The sequence below is a fragment of the Pyrus communis genome, chromosome 1, assembly GCF_041283825.1.
Source record: "Pyrus communis isolate YQ-2024b chromosome 1, ASM4128382v1, whole genome shotgun sequence".
Classification (NCBI taxonomy): Eukaryota; Viridiplantae; Streptophyta; class Magnoliopsida; order Rosales; family Rosaceae; genus Pyrus; species Pyrus communis.
In genome coordinates this window covers 11,226,849-11,241,653 of record NC_142565.1, presented here as the reverse complement: position 1 = coordinate 11,241,653, position 14,805 = coordinate 11,226,849, and positions in this window count along the sequence as shown.

Below are 14,805 nucleotides of genomic sequence, written 5' to 3'. Positions count from 1 at the left end.
AGTGATTAGAGAAACTGAACTACTTGATTTAATCCACTCTAATATATGTGAATTTGATGGTGGAATCACAAGAAATGGGAAACGTTACTTCATCACCTTTATAGATGATTGTTCAAATTATTGTGTTGTTTATTGTATGTGAAACAAGAGTGAAACTCTTGACATATTCAAACTTTTCTTAACTGAAGTGGAGAATCAGTTTAATCAAAGGGTTAAAAGGTTTCGTAGCTATATGGGACTTGAATATGAGTCTAGTGCTTTCAATGAACACTGTAAAAACCTAGTCATTCTACAAGAAACCACTACACCTTACTCCCCAGAAATGAATGGTAAGGCTGAAAGAAAAAATAGGACATTTTGTGAACTCACTGTGGCTGTGCTTTTTAATTTTGGTTGTGCTTCATACTGGTGGGGGGAAATCTTGCTAATTGTCTGTTATGTTCTAAACAAAAATCTCACCGTATGCACCACTTGCTAAGCCTCTTCAAAAAAGAAAAATCCCCCTGTATGAATTTTGAAAGAATATGAAGCCTAATGTGTCCTATTTAAAAAATATGAGATTGCTTAGCCTATGTACGAAAACCTGACCCTAAAAGGTCAAAACTAGCAAGTAGGGCTTTTGGGTGTGTTTTTATTGGCTATGCATTCAATAGTAAAGTATATAGGTTTTATGATTTAAAAAACCATGTTAGTGTTGAATCTAATGATGCTGGTTTCTTTGAGAACAAGTTCACTTTTAAGTCATGCAATCGTTGGGGTTCAACCAAACCTAATATTACGTTGTCTGGAAGGAGCAACAATGCCCTCAAGGATTCGGTCGAAACTAGTTTCGAACCAAGATAGAGTAAGAGAACCAAAGTGGCTAAGGACTTTGGGACTGACTTCCAGGCTTATAAACTGGAAGAAGATCTTGCAACACTCCAAGAGGCTTCGACTTCTTTGGATGTAGATTCATGGCAAAAAGCCATAAATGATGAATTTGATTCATTGGAATCAAATAGGACATGGCACTTGGTTGATCTACCCCCAGGATGCAAAACCATTGGCTGCAAATAGGTACTGAAGAAAAAGCTAAAATCTGATGGTACAATGGACAAGTTTAAAGTTAGGTTAGTAGCTGAAGGTTTTAGGCAAGGAGAGAATGCCTGTCACTAGAATTACATCTATTCGAATTATATTTGCATTAGCTTCTTTGTATGACCTTGTTGTGCATCAAATGGATGTTAAAACAGCTTTTTTAAATGGAGAATTAGAGGAAGAAATTTACATTCAATTCAATTAATTATTAATACAACCAAACATGAATTAAAACATAATTAAGTCCAAATACATAACTTATATATATATACATATATATATATATATATATATATATATATAAACCTTAAATTTAAATATTGTCATACAAAACATAAATTTAAAACTATTATTTCGATGGTCCTCCATTCCGTTGGACTTCATAACGCCACCTATTGTAACCTCCCTCCAACGCATCCTCCATCAACTTCATCAACTGTTATCATCATCAAGAGTATACTTACATTGTTACACATATATGCAAATAATTAATTCTAACATATAACAAAAAATTTCACAAAATTAATTATTAATCCATCAACAGTATACTTATTCATTCATCACCACCTTCTTCGCATTTTCGGGCACATCTTTCCAAGAACGTCACTCAGCAGTAAGACAATTGTTCCCCATGGCTACAGCAATCGCATGCGCGAATTGAAAATGTTGCCTCAAATCATTTGGGTCAGCGTCGGTCACACTCTGATCCTTGTTTTTATCCTCTATCTTAGCATAAATAGACTTGTGAAGAATAGGAGGATATAATTGTGGAAAGTAAGGAGAGCAGCAACGCATATTTATAGGAAGGCTTCGTCGTGCAAAGGCCCTCACAAAATACAATGCAGATTTGTGTTGATTCACATGCACTGAATGCTCTGACTGAAAACTGACTGTAACTTGCGCGACGAAGCCTTTGTTGCACAAATGTTCCTCGGTTTCCCAAGCGTTGAATGTTCTACCCTAGAAACTGAACAAGCTTTGCATGACGAACACTTTGTCGCACAAAGCTTCAATGGGAAAAGTTTCGTCGCGTGTTTATTTTCTTGCCAAAAAAAAAAACAAAAAAACCACGTTTTTCTTATTGGATTTCTGCAACGACGTGCTTTTTTGCGCAACGAAGATTTGTTCATCGTTGTGCAAGGTATCATTGTGCGACGGAATATGCTTTGTCGCTTTAATTCTGTCGCACAAGTAGTTTTTCCTACTAGTGTAATATTGTTCCTTACTTTTTGAATTTATGCAGCACATATCAACATATTATGGTGTTGAATTTTGGATTTGGCCTCTTTACCGAAAGTTGTAAAGTTTGTTATCACAAGTGATTGTGTGTGTGTGTACATATATTACATTTTTCACACTTCTACATTAATTTTTATTAATTTTACAATCAAACAATAAAAACTATTATGAGGGTTTAAAGGGTTTAAAAATCTAAACGACGATTTAGCCATCGTCTAAGCATAGAGGATGCAATCACAAGCATTTATATATTATTTTCACATTTTCACACTTTTACATTAATGATTATGAATTTTTATTTATTTTTAACTCCGACTAAAACACTATTCACAAGGGTTTGTAGTGTTTTAAAAATCTAAACGACGATGTGCTTTGGTATTTTAACATTGCTTTGGTATTTTTAATGTATTTTGGAATTTTTTTAAATTGTGAGATTAAATACTATGGCTATTGTAGTAAAGTTTTTTAGTATTTTAAAATTATCAAACTAACATTTTCTTATCGAGTTGAAATGGGTAATTATCCGCAGGTAAACTTGTTAAGCACCTGTTTCTTAGCGTATGACCCGATAACGACTCAAATAGTTAACGATTTTAACTCAAAACCTATTATTTTTGTGACATTTTGGGTTGATTTAAAAGATCATGTAAAAAATATGCTGGGTATGCAAAAATATAGAAGTGTCTATGAGAATTCTAATGTATCAAAGATATTGTTGCCGACAACATGCACACTCAAATTAAATATGTTGCCGACAACATTACGGCATCAAAGATATTGTTTAATTACACTAATCTTTTAAAACAAAGTAGCTCACAAGTTGGTAAGGAATCCAACTTCTCAGTCAATTCAAAATTTGATATTAGGATAAGAGCACGGTACAATACAATATACCATTACAAAGTTAGTATCTCTTATAAAAAAATTTATGAGCAAAACTTAACTGAAATTCACTATTAAAATATCAGTCAGTAACACTTCAATTTTCAATATATAAAAGGTAATCTATTACTCCTACTAATTAATAGAGACAAAATCACATAGACAAACTATTGCTCCCATTGATTGAAAGAGTCAAAATTTATGATCCCCTGTAAAATGAAGCGAAGGCCATTCAAATACCCCACTAGCAAAGTATTAGTCATGGGATCATAAAATTTGTGAGCTCAAAATTAGACCCGACAGTTTTTGAAACGACATCAAAACAACACGAAAATAACGAGTTTTGGGTCAACACGATAACTAATCGGGTCATCATCAGGTGACCCGTTAAGAACCCGTTAATAAGAAGTTCTTAATGGGTATACATTTGGGTAACCCGTTTTGACCTCTTAAGAAAAAAATTATTTTGATAATTTTAAAGTTTAATTACTAAAAGATTTATTATAAAATACAATAGCCATATTAATATATACAATATATTCTAGATTAAATATATAGTTTTGCATTATTATTCTATATAAGTTAAAAAAAGAAAAAGTTTTAGTCATTATTTATTTTTATTATGAGAGTTCCTTATTATCATTATTAGAATAAATTTTCCTTAACATGTTGTTGTCCAAAATTAAAATAAACTAGTATAGTATTTGTATAGGCAAGAACTAAGAAGACCAAGTATGAAAAATGTGAAAGAATATATAAACACTCGTGATTCATCATTATTCCTCCACAAGTAGATAATGGTTACACTTACATTATCGTTTAGATTTTTAAAATCCTCCAAACCCTCATGAATAATGTTTTTTATTTGAGGGAAAAATTAATAAAATTAATAAAAATTATTGTAGAATTGTAAAAAATGTTAAAAAAAAATATACAATCACTCATAGTGACAAGCTTTACAACTTTCATGAGGGGGTCAACTTCGAAATCTAACACTATAATCCATAAACCTTAAATTTATGTTTAACCGTCGATTGTCATTTACGCTTTATTCTTTTTACTGAATTTCATTTTTTTAATTTTCTTTTTTGAAAATATGATCATTTGGCGGATGTAAGAAGATGAACGGTTCAAATATTTGATATCACGTTTTGATATTTATGGTTAACTGAAATATGAGTCGATGTCATATAGTTTGTAGAAACTTTATAAACATCAAGCAATATTTTCACTAACCGTAAAACTCTGAATATAATATCAACAATCCAAACCGTTCATGTTCTTGCATCCTTCAATAAATCATGTTTTCAAAAAATAAAATTTGAAAAAACAAAATTTGATGAAAACAATGAAGTGTAAATGTAAACAACAATTAACGGTTAAATTTTGATCTATGATTTATATGATTATAGTGGTGAATTTCGAAGTTAAGCTCTTCATGAAAGTTGTAAAGATTGTCATCACAAGCGTTTATATATATATATATATATATATTTTTTTTTTCTATATTTTTTACACTTCTACATTAATTAAAAAATTATTAAAGACTTTACTTAAATAACAGCCGTAAGATAAATGAGAGTAAATATGTACAGTTGGATTCTATTTTACTTATATTATTAGAACTTTTTTGGACGAAAAATCCCCTTCTCTATTCCAATATTTTCCAATTTTACCATTTGATCAATTTAGGTAAGCGAAAATATATTTAAAAGAAAATTGTGTTTTTGATGGTTTGGATGTGACAATATGGTATGTATATACTTATTTAGTATTATTTTTTTCATTTGATTATTTATTGGTTTAAAGTATATTTTCCTTAACAGGTAACGGGTCGGGATCATATTACATGTTAATATTATCGGGTCGATTTTGGGTTGGGTCATTTTACCCATTTATTTTAACGGGTGTTACATGACACGACCCGTTAAGATATCAGGTATGACACGAAAACGATACGAACACGGAAAACATGACACGAATGCCAGGTCTACTCAACATCAACATCAATTGCTAACTTTCTAATTTTAACTCTATACAGATACATGCAGGAAAGTGATTCATGACTGAAAAACTATAAAAAATGATTGTTAATTTTGCTAATCAAATATTTGACAGATGCGGAAAATTTTATCTAAATATTTTTTTTATTGTAACAAAAGTTTATAATTCCACGATCATTTTCAAACGGAAACTGATTATATTAAGTTTTTCATAGCTAATACATTAAACACAAGGACATTCATATGTAGCTTTAACACTTTGAGCAAATGAATTACATACCAATCTTGTTAATTCCGTATTTCACTGTACATTGATATATAGTTAGTGTGACATCCCACATCGTTCAAGGAAGTGATCCTTATATGTATATTCTCATCCCTACCTAGCACGAGGCCTTTTGGGAGTTCACTGGCTTCGGGTTCCGTAGGAACTCCGAAGTTAAGCGAGTAGCGCGCGAGAACACTCTCATGATGGTGATCCACTGGGAAGTTCTCATGTGAGTTCCCAGAAACAAAACCGTGAGGGCATGGTCGGGGCCCAAAGAGGACAATATCATGCTGCGGTAGTGGAGCGGGCTCGGGAAGTGGTCCCCCCGGGCCGAGATGTGACAGTTAGGCTGAACAAGAAAACACTTTCAAGCAGATTAATTCTCCATCAATAACATATAAATCACAAGTTCAATTTCTTGCGCAAAAAAAAAAAAAAAAAAAAAAAAAAAAAAAAAAAAAAACGGAAAACACTTTTGAGCAGAATATACTCATTAACCATTCTTAAATATGAATCTAGTCGTATTTTATTTATCAGTTTAGTATTGATAAATAACAATAGTGATTCAAACTAATTTTTTTTCTTCAAAACTATGTGTCTTACATATTTCCTGCAAGATTAGTTTGGAAGTAACAAATAAAGCATATACAAAAGTATGTACATGATATCTCTACAGCTAAACCATAGGCAACAATCACAATATTTTAAAAGGGGTGGTTTGGGTTCTACATAAACTCAAGCATCCCACCCGTCTAAGAGAATAAGAGTAGAGTTTTCTCCAATGTCATTTATTCTTTGTTAGTCAAATTTTGAATCGTATTTTGAGAGTACAGAATCTATAAGATTCGCCAGAATCTGAAGATTGCGATGCTTCAACTTCGGGTTATAGATTATTGAATCCTAGGAGACAGACGCCTACCGAGCTACGAACACAAGAGTATGGGAAAAATTCTGTCTTTAGGACATTGCATTCTGGAAGCCTCAATCTCTAAGTTTGTCAATTTTTTCTAACTTTCTCTTTAATTGTTTATATTGATCTTATACATAAGTAATGTTGTAATTTTCTTTATAATTATCATTATTGAAATTCTTGTATTATTTTCATAATTTCTAATATTGCTCCAAATTTCTAAAGACAGAAATTTCTCTTATATGCAATTGTTAGAAAACAAGATTTGAAGGATTATGAAAAGTTATTTAGTTATCTCTTTGCTTGACAGACCTATATAAAAATTATCATGGCCAGTTTGATTTGTAAGCAATTTGGCATAGTGTCTTATGCATGTCCTCCTCTATCTTTGGATATAATTTGATTTTGCTGTACATTATTGTGACTATAAGAATATGAAACAATGATATATTTGAATAATTGATTGCAATCTTTCCATGTTAATATATGGAAAGATGGGACACCGGATACGGTTATTGAAAGTCTTTATTTGGAAGATCGATCTCATGGAAGACATGCATAGCTTGTGAAATCAGTCAGATATACTGTTTTAAAATTTGGAAATATCAGCCACGTAAGTGTGGTTGGGAAACCTGCACCGATTTCTGAAAGTTTTTAGGATCTGTTTGGTATCCTATTTGAAATTTTTTTTATCATTTCTGAAAACATTTCTTGAAAACAATTTTCTTTAAGACTCAAAAACTTGATTGGTTTGCGATTTAAAACTTTTAAATTTTACGACTTAAACTAGACAAAGAGATCTAAAAAGAAAGGATCACAAGAGAGGGAGAAATAGGAGAGAGGAGGAAGGAAAGTAAGAGATGATTGAAGGAAAGAGAAAGAAGAGAGGGGATCGGACGAGATACAGAGGAAGAGGAGTTGACACACCCCGACCGATGAAGGTCGAAGCATGATGGGCGTCACCGTGAGGTGACATAACCATAAGGGTAAGTGATGTGAAAAAGTGAATAAATTAAAACCAAACTAGAACTAATTTAAACTAAACAGTGAAAGAGTGCACAGTCGTGGGAAGAACCCACTACAATTATTAAGAGCAAAATAAACAGTACGACTACAGTAAAGTAGTCAAAGTAGCTAAAGTACACTTATTACACAACAGTGGTTAAGTTCATACTTCTAAATAGAGATAATGTCAGAATTGCCGAAAATTCCTCGAATGCCACGAAGAGTGCAGCTATCTAGATCATGGAGGGGTGAAAAACAAAGTTGAGTCAGTCAACAAAACAACGTTTGTAAGAAAACCTTTATTTTTGAACATAGTAACCCCTCACTGTAAAACAAATATAGTTTCCTTAAAAACATACTACGTAAGTATGTAAATAACAATACAACAACAATATAACCAGAAATATGCCAAGTCACGATATATCAAATGCCGCAGTAATATAATCATGTGATAATCATGTATAACTAAGTGCTCATCCATCTAAGCTAACACATGAGTTCGTACATATAAATTCTAATATGAACATGACTGGTGTAACTAATACGCTCTAGTACTACGATCACATAAAGGTTGGTGCAGAAGCACGGTCACATACGAGTCGGGATTGCCTAATGAAATCTGTACAACAGGATTGGCACCTAACTTGTATCCAAGGCGAGCGAACAGTGCAGATATGGACATGCATGTGAAGGACTGGCCCTGGCCCTAGGGCGAGTACTAACATCGGGGTGTAGCAAGATGAGTATGTACAACTATGTATGAATGTCATGACAGTAATATCCCAACCATATAGCAACATTTATCACAATTAATATCACAATAACGATACTTGACAATATAAGTGTAAAAATGAAGTAAATACGCATTTATGGAAACTATAATTATGTATAGATATAAAAACAAACTACCCACTCGCAAATACATTGTCGGATTGAAGCCCCCAAGCCTTGCCTGACCCTTTAAGTTCTCGAGATATGTTTCCCCTATATGTGAAATAACTATTTTTAAATTAATTAAAACACATATACGGAAACTTAAATAAAGCCCCCATAGTTTGCTCAAACCTAGGGTTTAAATACATGAAATCGATCTACTCGATGTCATGGACCTAATAAATTTTTGGAGTCCAAAAGTGGACGAAGGTGGCCTGAAAATGCCTCGAAAGGTACGGCCAAAACTCAACTCTTCGAAACCTCGTGTTTTTGACATTAACTCTTCACCAAAACTAGTCTAGGAGTCTTGGGGAGTTGTAAGAGAGCTTCTTTGACCTTCAAAACTCCTCAACTCAATCTGAAAATGTTGAACTCAAACTCACTGCGTTCGGACCTTCCAAGTTCGACGTCCAAAACTCGGTCAACTCGTGATCTAGTGGTATAGTTGTGCTTGTGAGGTCGAGAGAAGTATGATCATGGTGCTTGCGAGCTCGATCTGTGAAGATTGATGAAGGTCTTTGTTGTTACAGAGAAGAGAGAGGTTGGTGAGGAAGAGAGAGAGATGAGAGAGAGAGAAATACTGATTTGATTGGGTGCAGGAAAGTGGGAAGAAAATTGATTGGTGGGTAAAAGGAAAGGGCACGGGTCTGGTTTTAAAGAAACTAGGGATAAGGTTTTCAAATTTCTTACAGTATAAGCAAAATAGAAATTCTATCCAAAACAGTGTTTCTAACACTGATAAAATTAACGAACACTCGTAACAACGAGTGCAATTTAATTACAATAGCAAGAATAATAATTTAAAAGCAGATAAATATGTCCACGTCACTCGCCAACAAGGGCATAAATGTCAATTCACATGCTCGGGGAGAAATTACATAGAAAATGAGGGATGGGTTGTCACAAGAGTGCGAGAAAGAATTAAGAGAATGAAGAGAGCAGATTTAAGGAGAGACGAGAAAGGTAAAAAAAAAAAAAAAGGGAGAGAGAAAGAAGAAAAGAGAGAGATATAGAATTGGAGTGAGAGGGGAGGAGGGAGAGAAAAGAAAGGAGTGAGTTTAAATTTTAAAACTCTAAAAACTCTTTTTTTTTATTTTTTATTTATTTATTTTTTATGTTTTTAGAGAATAGACTATATTTTTGAGTTAGTCTTGAATTCAGTTTTTGAAAATAGTCCTACCAAACAAGTTTTTAAGGCCTAAAACTTGAAAATTGTTTTTTAGGCTAAAAAATTGGATTCAAGTAGAGTACCAAACAAGTCCTTAATTTTCTAGAACAGTTAGTTCGTCATAATTGCAGGAAGGGTTGTCATCGTCGTTAGTCAGTTGTGTTTCTTGGATAATAACTTTTCAGATAAAAGTTATGATAGAAATTTTATGCGTGAGTGCCTGTAATAATCTGTAAATTTATACCAGCTCACTAATTTGTAGGGTTTATATAATGCTTTTAGATTTTAGGACTTTAATAAGATTGTTTTTAGATTTTAACCGAATAGTTTTCAATATCTAATATAAGTCTTTATTTTTAAAACTTATTGTATTTAAGTAATTATAGCACACTTATTATTTATAGACGTACCAATCAAAATTCTCTGCTCATCTACAATTAATGTATTTTTTATGCAAATTCTTATTATTAAAAAAATTCAACAATAAAACAAAAACAATTTGTATCGGTACATAACTTTTGGTACCTTATTGTACTTATAGGTACATAAGTACTGGTACGTTAGTTTCGGTACGAATGTATTGGTAAATAAATTTTGGTACCTTATTTTACTCATAGGTACATAATGTCAGTACGTAAATTTTGGTACGAATGTATCAGTACGTACTATAGTATCTAAACATACATAAGTACATAATATATGCATATATATAGAAAAATTCACGCACAATAAAAAATATATGTTAACAGCTAAGTTCTATGTTAACATCAAAGAAATTGAAAAAGATCAATGTTAGCATCAATTGTCGCTTGGTATTATTAATGTAAATAGGTTTCTTTGGTAAAAATAGTCTCTTAGATTTGCATAACTCATCACTTTGGTCCCTAAGATTTAAAATCAATAAAAGTGGTCCCTGAGTTTGTCCACCATCAATCATTTTGGTCATTGCTTGAAAAAATGATTGATGGTGGACAAACTCAGGGACCACTTCTGCTGATTTCAAATCTTAGGGACCAAAGTGATGAGTTATGCAAATCTCGTGGACCATTTTGACTTAAAAGCCTTCTAAATATACAAATGTTGTGACTTATTTTATTTGAGAGAAAGAGATGGTGTAGTGCGGCATAGATAAAAAAAAAAAAGAAAAAGATGAAGAATACCCTTGAGAAATTATGTGTGTTATTCTGTATACTATGTGTTTTTATTTATAGTTGTTGATGCACAAAATTAGCGAGGACTTTGGTACAACAGAAAGTGTCAAGTTTGTGACTTTCACCAGATTGCTCCGGTCACGAGTGTAGATACGTATGTAAATGGACAGAGACAGGGAAGCAAACACAAGATGTACGTGGTTCACCCAAAATGGCTACGTTCACGGAGTAGAGGAGTTCTCATTAATTATGAAGGGTTTACACAAATACATAGGTTCAAGCTCTCATTTAGTGAGTTCTAGTGAATGATTTAGTACAAATGACATTAGGGATTATTGTGGGAGAATGATTCCCTTTTATAGAAGAGAGTTTCTAGCTTTGTTCTGACATTGGCAGGTGTTATGCTGTGGTTGACCTATGATGTTGACACGTGTCGAGTTGTGATTGGCCTCTGATATCAACACGTGTCGAGTTATGATTGGCCTCTTGGTTGGAGAGAAACTCTTGTGGGTCCTTAACGGTATAATGTTAACTGGTGCTAAGTAGTTTTGGGATTGGTTAAGTATGGTATAAACAATGTTCCCCTAAGTTCTCGAGTGAGGGAATCTCCTCGGTTGAGGACTTGCAAGATCCAAGCCACCAAGTAATCACGAAACTTCTAAGTACCAAAGTGTGATATCATTTAACTTGCCTCTGCCCCATTGGTAGATGTGGCCCCTTTTCTGGAAGTGTTTTTCCTCCATCCAGGAATGGTATCTTTAGCTGATGTTGATGCACAAGGTAATGTATCATTTTCATTTGAAGCTTACTTGTAGTTTTGGGCTTGGTCAAGTGCAATACAAACCCTATAGTAGGAGTCCCCCAAGTCTCTGAGCGAAAATCTGCCAAAAAAGGTAACAGACAAGGTAAGCAATCAGAATTCCAAGCAATCAGTCTTAGATTGGAAGTTTTATTTCTGGTTCTGGCTGATTGTTCTCCTTCTCTTTGTTTTGCAGACTGTAATAAGGACAAAGAAAATGACATGGAGAATAGATGATATGAGATACTTTTTCTTTTGAAGAAGTAACAAATGAATTGGCATATGTTTTGTTGTACTTGTTGACTTTCCACAGGCTTACTCTTAAATTGGGCTGGAGGGTTTTCTGGTCTCCTCCAAATGAGCGAGTCGACTCAAGAATTTGAGGGTCAAAACAAATCCGTCAAATCTAGAGTACGTTCGATCCTGATGATATGGGATACTTCTGCTGTTGAAAAAGTAATGGATATGGTATGGCGAGGCTTTGTTCTTCGACGACGGTGCTAGCAAAATACTGTTGAAGCTTCTCAAGCTCTTCAATTAGAGCAACGATGCCGAGCTTGGATTTGACTTAGACTCCTCCGTCTGAATTGTGCGGCTCTACAGGAAGGGCATCGTGCTGTAGTGATATGTTCTAGTTCATCGTTGAACCTTATGCTTCAATCTTGTGCATAGCAGAAGTGGTGCGCAACCTTTGCATTTGGATGGTCCTTCAGAGCATCACTTATTGACAAGTCATCCACACTTGGTAGCTTCAGTGTAAAGGGCCACCATCATATCAATTATTCTGAGGCAATTGCTGAAAGAATTCGTGACCTTGACAACAGTTGAGGATGAGTACTCGAGAGCAATGCTATGTACGCAACCAGGCAAAGGTTCTGGGCAATCAGTTCCAAATCAAAAGTTTGATTTCAGGTTCCGACTGATAGCGTTCTTTCTCCTTGTTCTGCAGGTAAGAGCAAGGGCAAGGGAAAAGGTAGGGAAAAAGCATGATATAAGATACTCTTGCTTTCAACCCTGATGATATGATATATTCTTGCTCTGGTGTAGCTGGTTGGTAGAGGTATTATCGAGAGGGAAGAAAGCGGAGTATTTCGAGAGGCTATGTTAGGAGTGCCTTTTCAGATATGAGGAAGGGTTGAGCATTTTTGCAGGTCTGCCTAGCCGTTGAGGATGGAGGTTAACATATATAGGAATTCCCCCAACAATAAGTAGTAATGTTGTTCCTTTACCCTTCTCGGTCATAGCAATGTAGAGGGAGCTGCAAGGTTCACGTGTTTTAACTTTGTCAGAAATCTTTGACAAAGTTGTTCACGTTACCTGGAAAGCTGACATTACGTGTGAAAAGTGTTGACAATTTTTACCCAGGAAAATTCGGCTCTTGAGGTTCGGAGAGCGGTGCTTCTTTAATTTTTGGAACAGACAATCCTGCTAGGGATTTGGTTCTCAAGACTCGGAAAGTGGTGCCTCTTCGATTTTTGAGCAATCAATCTTGTAGGGAGTGCTTTCTCGGATGTGAGGAAAGGTTGGGCATTTTTGCAAGTCTGCTTTGCCACGGAGCATGGAGGTTGACACACATCGGGATTTTCCAGTTATCAAGCAGTGATGTTGTTCCTTTACCCTTATGGGTAATAGTAGGGTAGTTGAACCTTCAAAATTTACGTGTCTTAACTTTGTCAGAGATCTTTGGTAAAGTTTCCTGTGGTATCCGAGAAGCTGATGTTGCATGTGGAGATTGTCGACAAATTTTACTCAGGAAAATCTTGCTTCTCAAAATCCGGAGAGTGGTGCCTCTTCGATTTTTGAACAAATGGCCATGTTGCCCTTTCTTTTATAGGGGCACCAATTGTGTGCAAAAAGTACGTACAGAGAGTCATGAGCAACCTTTGTGAAGGCTCCCTTATGTTCATTTGTTTTGATTCATGTGTATGCATATATCTGTAATTTATCGGAGATATTAATAAACAAGCTTTACTTCATTCAGCGTATTGTGCTAAATACACTAAGGCATCATTCACTAAGTTCTTTGAATTTTTTCTTTTGTTGAATTTTTCATGTTGAAACTTCGTGGGTGCATCCTGTAGATTGAAACATTACTCTCTTAATTTCCCGAGTAAGGAAAGCTTCTCGATTGGGGACTTGAAAGATCCAAGTCACTAAGTAGTTGTGAAACTTCTGAGTACCGAGGTGTAGTAGCATATGGTAGGAGTCCCCCAAGTCTCCAATTGAGGGAGTTAACAAAGGAGGTGTCTTGCTAGTAGTCGAGTTTCCAAATTAATAAAACTTCCCCCTTTTCTTTTCTAACTGGTAGCCCAAAAGTCGTGGGTGGTTGCTTTGATTTTCAAGACAATAGCTGTGACTTTTAACTGGATTGAAGGTTGTAGAGGAGTTGGGTAATTTGTGGGTCTACAAGCTTAAGAGGTTCAACACTTCTCTATTGGAATATTTAATTGTGCTTTTGTTTATGATTGAAGTTGTACACAAATAATTATATAATATGTAACAAGGAACTTGTGAATGGGGAGAAAGGATAAGGGAATTTGTTTTTTGTTCACACAATTGTTGTTGCACAAATTGCCAAAAATCTTGGGTTTTGTGAACAAAATTTGTTTATTTGCAACAAGGTTTTGTGTTTGGAAAATAGTTTGATGGGTAAGGTTTATTGGTTGTAGGTTTTTTTATTTGGGTATATCGCTTGAATAGTTGAAGCTATTTTTAGGACATAAAACTTGATTTAGCTTCACACTATCTTGATCAAGAGTGTGTGAAGCTTTTACATGTTTTAGTGTTGAAGTTTTGTAGTGGAGCTTTGTAGGTGAAGCTTTGTGGTTGAAGCTTTGTAGGTGAAGCTTTATGGTTGAAGCTTTGAAGCTTTGTGGTTGAAGCTTTGTAGGTGAAGCTTTGTGGTTTAAGCTTTTTGTTGGTCATCATAAATTGGTTTTGCTTCACACTATCTTGATCAAGAGTGTGAGGCTTTTGACATTTGTAGTTGTCCTTCATTTGTTGAAGCTTTTGTTGGCACCATAAATTGGTTTTGCTTCACACTATCTTGATGAAGAGTGGGTGAAGCTTTTGAGATTTGTGGTTGCCCTTTATTGAGATTTGTGGTTGCCCTTTATTGATGAAGCTTCTGTGTTCCCCCTTCCTTATTTTTTTATTTTTTTTATTTTTGGAGTGGGGGGAAATGAAAATTTGAAATTTGAAACTCCCTAGCTTGTGTGGAAGTTTGAAGACTTTCCATGTGGGGCTTTCTTATGGTTTGAATTTGAATTTAATTTCTTTGGCCCGGTTGAACTATATAAAAATGATAAGTTTCCACTCTTTACCTAGCCTTCATCTGCTCATTTTGTAGTAATTTTTTAAGACAGTGTTC